Consider the following 12,074-nt stretch of genomic DNA (forward strand, 5'->3'; position numbering starts at 1 on the left):
AGCTTTCTTCTTCTGTTTAATGGCGGATGGCAACAAGCGTGAAAGTGCATTACCGCCACCTATTTCTTCTTCTCGGCATTTGGTTGGCAAATCTGATCGCAACGCAAGGGGTTATGCGGAGCGCCCAGCATTCAAACCGGAAAACAGATGTAATCGTTTCCGCTTCTCACTTCCGTACATATGTGCAGCGCTAGGTGATGCAAAGAACTTATATTGACAGAGAAGTTCAAGCATTTTATAAATTACATTACTCTCTACATTAGGCTAAGTGTGTGACAGGTAAGAATAAAGTGATGAGTTAATATAACGTTATAATAGCCTAACGTTAGACCGTTTCCCAGGAGGTAACCTAACGCTAGCTCCACACATTACAACGTTAGCCTACAGTACATACACAAATAAGTTATCAATGAAATATGGGCGATTCTTAGATTATGTGTACTTTTGGCCTTGTGAAGTGGAGTGAAAAAAACATTATACAAATTCAACTCACACAGCTCCATATGTTTAAATAACTAGTGTAGTATGGATATCCATTAGACTTCAAACTAAATTTACAAGACTAATGGTTATTTTTCACATTTTATATATATATATATATGAATTCAGCAAATTAATTTAAGAAGCTCATTTTAATTTACATATCCATATAAATCATTATTCTGGTTTCTATGGCTAGGACCTGCAGTTCCTAGAAGGAATTAAGTTTACTAGCCTACTACTAGACAAAAAAAACGTGAAAGTTAGCAGGTGCATAAGATTACGCTACCGACAAAATTTACCTGTCAGGGTCTTTGGGAAAGCGATGAAAGGCATAAATACTGTCACATTGGTAGTTGTTGCAGTTGATTGCCGAACACTGCGTTCTTTGAGTCCACTTGGACTTCGTTGTCATATTGTGTCTCTTTCTGTGTAACTGTTATAACTAGCTAGTATGTAACTTTGTTACTATTAGTCCAGGCAAAGTAGCGTTTTACGACAGACTAAATGTATTTTTTTTTTTTGCAGCTTAGATCATTTCTATGAGGTGTCCAGAACAACATACTAAAAGTCCTAAGAAATCCTAGTTGAGAAAATATGTTAAATTCTCATCAATCCGAGATGTGTGCCAATAAGGCCAGGCAACATTACACCCCAATGGGGCTATTTTTTTCTTTTACTCCTATCAAAATGAAACTTTACACACTGAAACTACCCATGACAAGTAAATTTTTTTTTGTATTACAAGTTCTTTAAAAATTAATGTTAATATGCAAATGAGCTACACACGAATCGAATATGCCCAAAATACACCCAAATAGGCTTAATATTTTCCTTTACTCCTACCACAATAAAACTTAACAGAGTAAAAGTATACATGAAAAATAACTTTTTTTGTATTACAAGTTTCTTTTGAAATTAATTTGAATATGCACATGAGCTCCACACTTATTGAATATGCTCAATTTGAATAGGCAGAAACACCATTCATATGACAAATACATCGGCCCAATCTTCATCCAATCATCCTTCTGCCAATGACCTAATGGTCATTATTGGCATAAATCTCCCATCCAAAACATGCCACCCCCAGTCTTTTGGTCAATACGTTCACTTCCCCCTTTCCACTCCATCATTTGGTAAAAGACCCGAAGACTATGGAACTTTGCAGCTGTTGACGTTGGAGGGATAGTTACATTTATGCATTTGGCAGACACTTTTATCCAAAGCGACTTCCAAGAGAGAGCTTTACAAAAGTGCATAGGTCACTGATCATAACAACGAGATACAAACATTGCGGATAGCCAAAACATGAAACATACATTGTGAAAAACCAAATAAGTCCCAAAGGGAAGAACCATAAGAGCATGTTTAGACAAGTTACAATTAAACAACATGAACTTCAGAAGTGCAAGAGTGTACCTGTATAAAAAGCAAGCAACAATAATATAATTCACAGCGAGTACAATAACTTTAAGTCAGTTACAACTAACCAACAAGAGCAACAAGTCTCTCAATAAGAGTCATTGTGATCCTGGAGGAAACTAACATCAGGTCCAGCCAATCATTCCTAAGTACCGGAACAACTGCGTCTTGAGCCTTTTCTTGAACGTGGGGAGACAGTCAGTGTCTCTGATGGAGGTGGGGAATTGATTCCACCATTGGGGGGCCAGACAGGAGAAGAGCTTGTGTTGGGACCGGGCACTCTTGAGCGGTGGGACCACCAGACGGTTGTCAGAAGAAGACCGTAGTTGGCGGGTGGGGGTGTAAGGCTGGAGGAGAGACTTGATGTAGTCGGGTGCAGTCCCATTTACCGCTCGGAAAATAAACTGAGTCTCCACTATATTACGCTGCACCTCAAAATGCTTCTGACCTTAGATCACAATACTTTCTTTTAGCAATTTACAATTTTTATTGCTGCATACATAGCCTAACTCTTACATACATATACAGTACATTTGCCTCAACCCTTACTGTAGTTCTGGGCTTGTGCTATTGTTGTTCAGTTTCTGTGCAGGCATGAACAGGGGGGACAACCTGGATATTGAGCTCTGAGTAATGAGCTGTCTGAAAGAGCAGTGCAGCAGTGTCATTACACACTGCTGTGCCAGCTTTGCACGAACACTGACTGGAGGTCATGACGAAAGGTTCTGAATCACGTAGCACTATCTGTGTAAAATACACAAAGAGACAATTAGACAAACATTGATACTGATGTATCCTCTGAAGTGTTTTTGAAGTGAATTTTGCTACTATTCAGATACAGCTGAATTAAGAATTGGCCTAGGAAAGTTGCTGGGGTAAGTTTGTTGACAAGGGGTTTCCTACAAGTCTATTACAATACGAGGTGAGGTATACCATACCAAATATGTTGCAATAGAAAGATTTACTGTCAATCAACTTTGCCCCAATTACCTTACTTCTCCACTAACAGGTAGACTATAGCCATTTATCAAGTGTCTCAGAAGAATGTTTACATAGTCGAGAACATGCTCATGGTCAAATGAAAGCAGTTGTAATGTAAATATTTTCGTTCTGAGAGGATTGATGAACGCATGCTATGCTGCAGTCATTGAACTGGAACAGACTGCAAAATTGAACAGAATACCCAAACCCATCCCTAAACATTAGCCTACTCTCAAGCTGTGTGGTTTTTCATTCTTCTGCATGGACCTGTGACAAGCTGCTCTGACACTGATAGTACCTGTCAACCTGTCTTTGTTTGAAACTGGTGGACAAGAAGATACAGCATTCATCCATTCAGTACTTTTATCATTATTCTAACACTATTTTAGAAATCTGAAACACCTGCCAGAACAGCAGTCTACATTAGACCTACAGTCAGATGGATTACATAACGGTTGACCAGCATAAACACACAGGACATCGTAGTAATTATACTGTTGGTACTATAACCCCATCGCTAAAATGCAGTCTTCGTTTGACTGTTTTAATCGTCTGCGAGCAAAAATAAAAGACTAAACTACTGATAGCATACAAGTCTATAGGCTAACACTATCGCTATATCCGATGCCATTAGCAAAAGCTACATATATTACATAATTATGAATACATGAGGAGGCGTAAAACTTAAATACTTTGTCTAACAGAGTACTCGGGGCTCTGGACGTCCGTTTGGCAATACGGTGTACATCGGAAATTGTAATCAAGGGTAGCTCCTGTAAACACCGAAGGTGGCCATTACTACGCTGTGTTTACCTCAGTAGCGGACGGCCGGAAGTAGTTACATCTGTTTTGTAGAACCCGGAAGAATGTTGCGCATAACCCCTATTTACAGTTTTTCACAAAACACTAAACTACATTCTCTGAATAAAATTTTCAGTGGCCTAAACCCATTCGTCAAATCAGACACTCTTTTGGCAAAACTCTAAACACATTCTCATTCACTAAAAACATTTTGCACTGTGATGCACTGCAAAATGTTAAACACAGGCGACAAACAGTAAACACAACTACAACACAGTTGTCATCTGTAAAACACAATGACTCAAAATTGTTCACACTTGTTTCTAATGGTGGTTTGGGACAAGGCCGTAGCAATGGAGTCAACAAACGGGGGGGGGGGACGACAAAATCTGCTGGGGAGTCTGAGGGTATCCCGCTGGGGGGGGGATGTGTGTCCCCCAATATACATTATGATTACGGCCCTGGTTTGGGATAATATCAGCTTTCACCGTGGTGTCCGTACACAAGAATAGTTCAACATCAAACAGCAAGAGTTCTTCTCTGCATGGCGGTGAAAGGTCTCAAATCAAATTTACTGTATTTGTATATCCCTTTTTCCAAGTTTACATGTCACAGAGGGCTTCACATACGCCCATAGAACTGCCCCTCAGCCAACTTCAACCCTCAAGGAAGACAAGGAAAAACTCCCAGAAAAACTCAATAGAGGAGAAAAAAATGAAGAAACCTTGGGAGGAGCAATTCAGTGAGGGATTCCCTCCTCCAGAGATGGTTGGTGAAAGAAAGGCGCAGAACACAGGCTAAACATAGTCATACATCAGGAAAGTGTCAATTGGTATTGAATCACAGGTCTATGACCGAAACCCAAACACCAGGGTAGACGCGTTGTTAGACATAAAACTACTGGGGCACAGGCCCCTATTCATATCCCTTTTTTTCTTTCAAGCTTGCTGCGTACAATGCACTACTAGGCTATAGAAACTCCCCTTGCTTAACCCATTATACAACAGTTCAGGGACGCAAGTTTGATATCAGTATATCTGCTGAGGTTGGGCTGAACTCTTTGTCCAGCCTCTCTCAATGTTGCCCCATGGTTCAAAACATATTCAACCAATGTTGTTCGAATTTCATTAGATACTGTACATTTTGCCCTATTCTTCCATGGCTTCCAGGTCTACCTCTCCCTACCACTCTTCCTCCACGGGCTCCCCCTCTCATCCTCACTCTCCCTCTTTCTGCAACATTGCCTTCCATATTTGATGAGGACAGGTACACTGACCTATTGCCTTTTTATAGTGCTTACACCTGATTGGTATGTTTACAATTAAGCACTTTAGTGCTTGTACACCTGATGCCCGTGTTTGATCCATTCAGTCACAGATGTAGCATTTTACAAGGCAGTGTCTTGAAAAGGCAATTAAGTGACATAATCTTATATTTCTGTGTATAATGCAGAAAAGTGTGTTTAGTGATTTGCAAAACACTCTGTGTAGTATTTTGCAAATAGTGTGAGGCTGAGAATGTGCTTATAGTTGTGAAGATCTGGGCTGCTGTTTTGCTCCTTGAGTGTCAGGTTTCACTAACTGTGTGTTTTTTCAAAATGTTATGTCCAAACAATCGGAAAAAAATGTAACTTGAATTTTCCTCAAACCACACCCCCAAAAACCTAGTTTCAATTGTTCCATACCCTTTGCCCAAAACCTCTGTGTCTAGTGAACATTACAGCCTAGTTTTTTATATTTTTATTGATAACTTGAATCCCCATGAACGTGACAACTTTTTAACCATAACTGCCTCTTTTATTTTTCCTATAATAAGATTAACATCTTTTCCACAAGACTCCATTATGTGAGCCGCAATTTATCTTACAGTTTTTCACAATTGCTAAAACACATTTCTTGTGACAGTCATCCATTTTCTCAAAACTTTAAACACAAAACCAAATCTTCAATTTGGTTTTCTCTTTCTTTAAATTTCCAAAACCTATGACTCTTCTGGCAAAATCAAACACTCGCCCCTAAACCAATTAACCTGGCTCCAAATCAAACAATGCTTTCAGATCATAAACACAGCAAATCAATATATAAACACTATGGAGCAATCATTAGACACAACACAAAATTAGAACACAGCATCCAGGGCATGTAGTTACATCTAAAGAAACATTTGTTTATGTATACACAGTAAATGCATTTTATAAAATATTACAGTAACCATTACAACTTGTAGTACTGTCAACCAAGAACAAAGAAAGAATGGGGTAAAAACCCTCTGGTGTGCTGGATCCAGCCTTGAAAACACTATACACCTATGTCACCACAGGCTAATTACATTGAGAATTACATAGGAGATGTACCCTGGTACAGTATATGAGTTGCGGTCGTAGACCTTCCACCACCACGCAGAGAAAAACTCTTCAATTGGGTTGAGAAAAGGGTTGTATGGTGGAAGGCAAACATATACAGTAAAAGTTGCTGGTTGATGTTGAACTATTCTCGTACACGGACACCACGGTGAAAGCTGACATTGTCCCAAACCACCATTAGAAACAAGTGTGAACAATTTTGAGTCACTGTGTTTACAAATAACAACTGTGTTCTAGTTGTGTTTACTGTTTGCCGCCTGTGTTTACCATTTTTTGCCGCCTGTGTTTACCATTTTTCAGTTTAAGTGCATCACAGTACAAAATGTTTTTAGTGAGTGAGAATGTGTTTGGAGTTTTGCCAAAAGAGTGTCTGATTCGACAAATGGGTTTTAGGCCACTGAACATTTGATTCAGAGAATGGGGTTCAGTGTTTTAGCAATTGTGAAAAACTGTATTTATCAGCAGGTGGAAGCCAGCCTCAACAAGGAATCTAATTTCCGGGGAATTAGTTTCAAAATAAAGGCCACGTTACAAAATGCTCTTAATATTTAAGTAAACAGAAAACTTTATATCCCCAAATGTTTGGAAAATGCAAATGATAAAATCACGCAAACAAATTAATTAACGACTATTGACAAATTGTTGGCACTGTTCAACGTTCAATAAACCCCAAATAAGTCCACTATTGCAAAAAATATAAATCTTATTCCAATTATCATAATGTAGTCTATCTAAACCAGCCAAGATAAATTATAGTATAGCCTACCAATGGGGTGTTCCATCAATGTTGCTAACGCAAGTCGCGCTTACACGAATAAGTCTCACTTGGGTAAACGTTAGGGATGCGTATTGATAAGATTTTAACGATTCCGACTCCTTATCAATTCCTGCTCATCGATTCGATTCCTTATCGATTCTCTTATCGATTCTCCCCTCTACAGCCAACTTGGTCTGTGCGTCCTGCACCCCCCCACACAAACACTTGTTCTAAACGAATTTCTCAAACTGGCTTTGACTGGCTCTGAAATGAGCTAATACCTACCACCTCTAGGCCTCTTCAGGCCTCTGTTTTCAAAACAAAATCTAGTCGGAGATAGAAACTTTCAGCTTCTATTACTCAACACCAGTAGGACTTACAGGGGTCCTAACAACAGGGGAAATAACTTCAGTGTCACCTTTCAAAAGAGACCATGTACATGCATGTACTCCAAATGGTTCAACAACAGCTTTCAATGTACTTTGGGTATGTTGTTTAGGCGTTTTCAGTCACATTTAACAGGACTATTAAAAGGTTAAACAATTAAAATGCTAAGTTTAATAATGCGAACGTTTGCTGATAACACACGCCGCCCCGATAACGTGAAATGATCAATAAGATCAATACTAATGGGAGACGAATGCCGGAGCTAAAATGTATGATTCAAACGACGGGACAGAAGATAACTAGATCGACTACACACAATAAAGGCAAATTGCTTCACACAGTAACAAGTGGTTGTGATCACTTTTGAGCAGTTTAGCTCTACCTTAGATAGTTAGAGATGAAGCGCGAACGTTAGCTGCGCTGCTGCATGCATCGAACACATGACGTTCCAGTAACTTCATTCCATGCTGTGTGTTCAAATGCTTCTTCATATTTGTAGTATTTCCTCCCTTCGACGAAATAGACTTTTTACACGCGTTACAAGTGGCGTTGTTGTCATTTTGTCGTGTGAAATACAACCAAACTTTAGAACGCTTCTTCCTAGTTGCCATGTTTGCTGCAGTCTGTCTGAATAAACTATAAAGGTTTGCGCATGCGCAACGGCACAGAGAATCGTTAAGAGAATCGTTAAGGAATTTTGCTAACGATTCCAAGGAATCGATTCACTGGGAACCGGTTCTAAACAAGAACCGGTTCTCGATACCCATCCCTAGTAAACGTCAACTTAGACTTAAGCCTCAAGCCGTTCCACTAACGTTCCGTTCCACTAACAATCAACGCTAACACAAACCAGACTTGCGTAATCTCAAACTGTGGACGCGCACATTGTATTTAAGCAGGCCAGAACAGGCGATCGTCGAAAAGAAGAGAAATGGCGAAAAGAACGGCAAAGACAGCCCGAGCTGATGTTTTTGCCGTTGCGGAGCAGACATTTTTAATGCAACTATATCAGGATTATCGAGACGTCATTGTCAAAAAGGGCAATACGGCAATTATTAATAAAGCAAGGGAAGTGGCTTGGCAAACCATTGCTGACCGACTAAATGCGTAAGTTGTACGATTGTTTTATTCTAATTATTGTGGTGTGTAGACAAATTAATGCATTTACAGTTTTTAGCCAATTTTGATGAGGTGTTTAAAGCCTTTCTGACAGTAGGCCTAATTATTGGGCTATTCTCAACAGCAGCCACCTGAACACTCAAAAAAGGACTTGGCAGCAAGTCAAAACTAAATATAAGAACATTTTCCAGAGTGGTAAGTATAAGTAGCCTAGTAAATTCAAATGTTACTGTAAAGTGTTCTGTAAAATTGCACCCTTTATAGCCACTCAAAAGATGGGTGACACCATTGCCACTGGTGGGGGACCACCTCCAGAGAGCCTTACACCTGTGGAGGAGCTGGCCTTAAGCCTCAACCGGGGGCGCCCTCTAGTAGAGGGAATAGAGGGTGGGACCTCTTCCAACGTCCTTCCCCAAGGTGTTCGGGAGAAATATGTTCAAGGTATTTTGACTGCTATACCTTTCCTCAAAAGGTATCAGTCTCTCTATGGTAAAATTAACAGGCCTATCTTTCAGTGACTGGAGATGAAATATCCCTTTTGGATCCCACTGAAGGTGCACAAGGCCATTACATTGATCCCGTAAGTGGTCCTTTTATAAAGGCTGTGCATGATTACATTATTATTTGCCTTTTTAACTGCTGTGCTCTATTTGCAGGGAGAAGATACTAGCATGTGTATGGCCCCTGATGAAGAGACCATTTCTGCCATGACAGAAATGCCAGAGGTAAGACCAAATAATGTTATTGGATGTCTGTTTTCTTTTAAATTATGTTTAACCATACACCTTGCTGCAGGAAATGGCAAGAACATCAGCAAGGAGCGAAGTAGGTAACTATTAATATTGCTATTGACTACATAATCGGCTACTCTGACGATCTTCTTTTTCACAGGATGTCCGGGCAATATACAAGAGGCATTTGCTTCTTGACATTGAGAGCAAAAAACTCGACATGGAGTACAGAAGATTAAAAATAAAAAAGTTGCAGTTGGAGATAAAGAAACTGGAAAAAGATGTATGTATACATTTAAAACATTGCAGACGGTCATGTTTGGACTTTTTAATAACTTTTCTTTTTTGTCTTCACAGCTTGATGAGAATGAATGAATAAATAAAATGAAATTGCAATGTGTTGTATATTCTGTTTTACAAGCAATGTCACAAAGGCCTTTACATATGCCCATAGAACTGCACCTAAAACCCCCCAAAACCCTCAAGGAAGACAAGGAAAAACTTCCCTCTTAAATGAATTCAAACCAATTTAACTGAAATTCTGAGCTTTGAAATAAATGGTTAATTCAAACAAAGGTGACCGTGACTAAAATGGGTTAAATGAAATAGGTATTCTTGTAAAGATCCCGCACGGTTCTTCCATCTCGGTCCTGAAGGGCTGGGTTCAATTCTTCCCATTGCTCCTCTGGCAACACTCTGGGCAGTCTCTCACGGCGTAGGGTGTTGTGCAAGACTGCACAGGCAACTGTTATGTCACAGGCCCTGTCTGGAGCAACCCTGAGGCCTTTTAGGCACTGGAACCTAGATTTCAGTTGGCCAAAAACCATCTCAATCCGTGCCCTGGTTTTAGCATGGGCATGGTTGAAGGCTCTCTCTGGGTCTGTTGCTGGTTCTGGGTAGGGTGTCAGCAGGTATGGCATACAGGCATAACCTCTGTCCCCAAGCAGAAGTCCATTAAACTCTCCTGCAGAATGGAAGTGTTTTAATATACAAAATTGTTAAGGTGAAGTACATTATGTAAGCCCTATAGTAACAGCATGCTCTTCCGTTGTGCAAACCTCTGTGAAAGAGATGATGCTCGAAATATTCTGGAATCATGGACAGAGCCGGGCCATTTTGCCTCAATATTGGAGATCAGGCAACTTGCATTGCAGATCATCTGACAAGATAAGTGTGTTCAATTATGGGGCACACTGCTTTAAAGAACGTTAATTTGAAATCGCTAGGCATGCCTATAGAAATATATAATTAGCTCTATTGTAGAAGGGCACATTTCATCCAATCTAATTAATAATTTTCCCCCTCAAGTGTATGGACAGCTGTCATCAGCTGGTACATACCTGTACATTTAGGCTATGGAAAGATTTGCGATTGACATAGTCTGCCTCCACAGGTCCAGATGGGGCTTGGATTCGCACATGGGTGCAGTCTATTGACTCTATGACATTAGGGAAGCCTGAAGGAGAGGAGTCAATAAATGCTTGTCAACCTGCAGACTTCTTGAAAAATAATACTGTCACATACCTGCAATTGAATAAAAAGTCTCTTTGACTTAGTTGTATCTCACGATGACCAGGAAAACAGACGTAGATATTCAGTTACCGCTTTAGAGCAAGGTATACTGTTCTTATTTCCCGGCATACCGTTGCCTTTGCAAGACCTTCTGCGTCCCCAACACTGTACAAGAATGTCCCACAAGCAAAGAAACGCAGAGCTATGCAGACGGACTGTACAGTGGTCAAACCCTGGCTGCTGTGTTTTTTTTCTTTATGTGCAGCTCCAGCAGACTACATAGGTAAACTATGCTGGGCCTGCTGAACCGATACCTCTCCCACAGATAATCGTCAGGGAAGCACAGCGGATTGTTTCTGTCTCTGAAGACCCGTGGGGCTGGTTGGGTTAACGCTATTTGGATGATCTGTGCACCTTCGTCCACAGGGTTGTCGATGAATGGACACGCCATGATGGGTCATATTAATAAATTATCTTTTGACGCACTGCTTTTATAGTTTAGGCTTATGTCAATTATCCAATGACTTTTGAAAACGGTTTAAGTGACATAATTTCTTAAGTGGTTTATTTTGATCGGCCTAATAATATATCATTATTTATTAAAAGATGAGAGAAACATGGCAATTAGCCTAATTCATACTGGGTCATTGTGAGAAAAAAAGGTTTACACTTATGTTTCCGAACACGGACGGAACAAAAATGCTCGGAAGGCTGAAATTTCCTTGGCGGAACTATCTTTTTAGATTCTGTTTCCGCCTGTTTGAAATTATTTGCAACACATTTTAGTTTAGCTTGACTTTTAGCCTGACACGGATCAGGCTAGTTCCAAAGTATAAGTTACCTTGGTTACGTAGCTTGAACTAAAATAAGCCACCTTAATGGAACGGAATTCTCATAAGTATGTGAGACTTGGCGAAATAAGTCTCGCTTTTCCTTAATCGACGTTGATGGAACCATAGATATATATAAACACTAGATGTCTTACGGCGGAGTCTAGAACGTCATGCACAGTCAACTCGCTCACCCATAACATTGTGTTGAATCTACATGTACTTTTTAAATGACCATAACTTGCTCAATTTTCAACCGATTTTGAAACGGTTTGGTTTGTTATCAACGTCAGAGATGTCGTTATGCCACTGCATACTTCTATTCTATTTAAAATATATATATATAATTATTCATAAGTATGTAGTGGCATACCGACATCTCTGACGTTGATAACAAACCAAACCGTTTCAAAATCGGTTGAAAATTGAGCAAGTTATGGTCATTTAAAAAGTACATGTAGCATCAACACAATGTTATGGGTGAGCGAGTTGACTGTAGCAAGATGGCCGCCATGTGCGGACGTTCGACTCTGTTGTCCGGCAATGCGGACGAGACATCTAGTGTTTATATATATCTATGGATGGAACACCCCCTAGGACACGAGGGTGGGCTATTTCCGGAATCCCGAATACATTAGGGGCGTTCGACATGGATTGCGGCTGCATGAAATGACCGGCGAGAATAGCCG

The 12,074-nt window shown here is 40.0% G+C and overlaps 1 pseudogene; it reads right to left on the reverse strand.

Moving 5' to 3' along the window:
* Positions 1 to 9,639: 9,639 nt before the first annotated feature.
* LOC134031628 (putative nuclease HARBI1) lies at positions 9,640 to 11,006 on the reverse strand (annotated as a pseudogene).
* Between the last annotated feature and the right edge of the window lie 1,068 nt (positions 11,007 to 12,074).

Source organism: Osmerus eperlanus, chromosome 12, assembly GCF_963692335.1.
Source record: "Osmerus eperlanus chromosome 12, fOsmEpe2.1, whole genome shotgun sequence".
NCBI lineage: Eukaryota > Metazoa > Chordata > Actinopteri > Osmeriformes > Osmeridae > Osmerus > Osmerus eperlanus.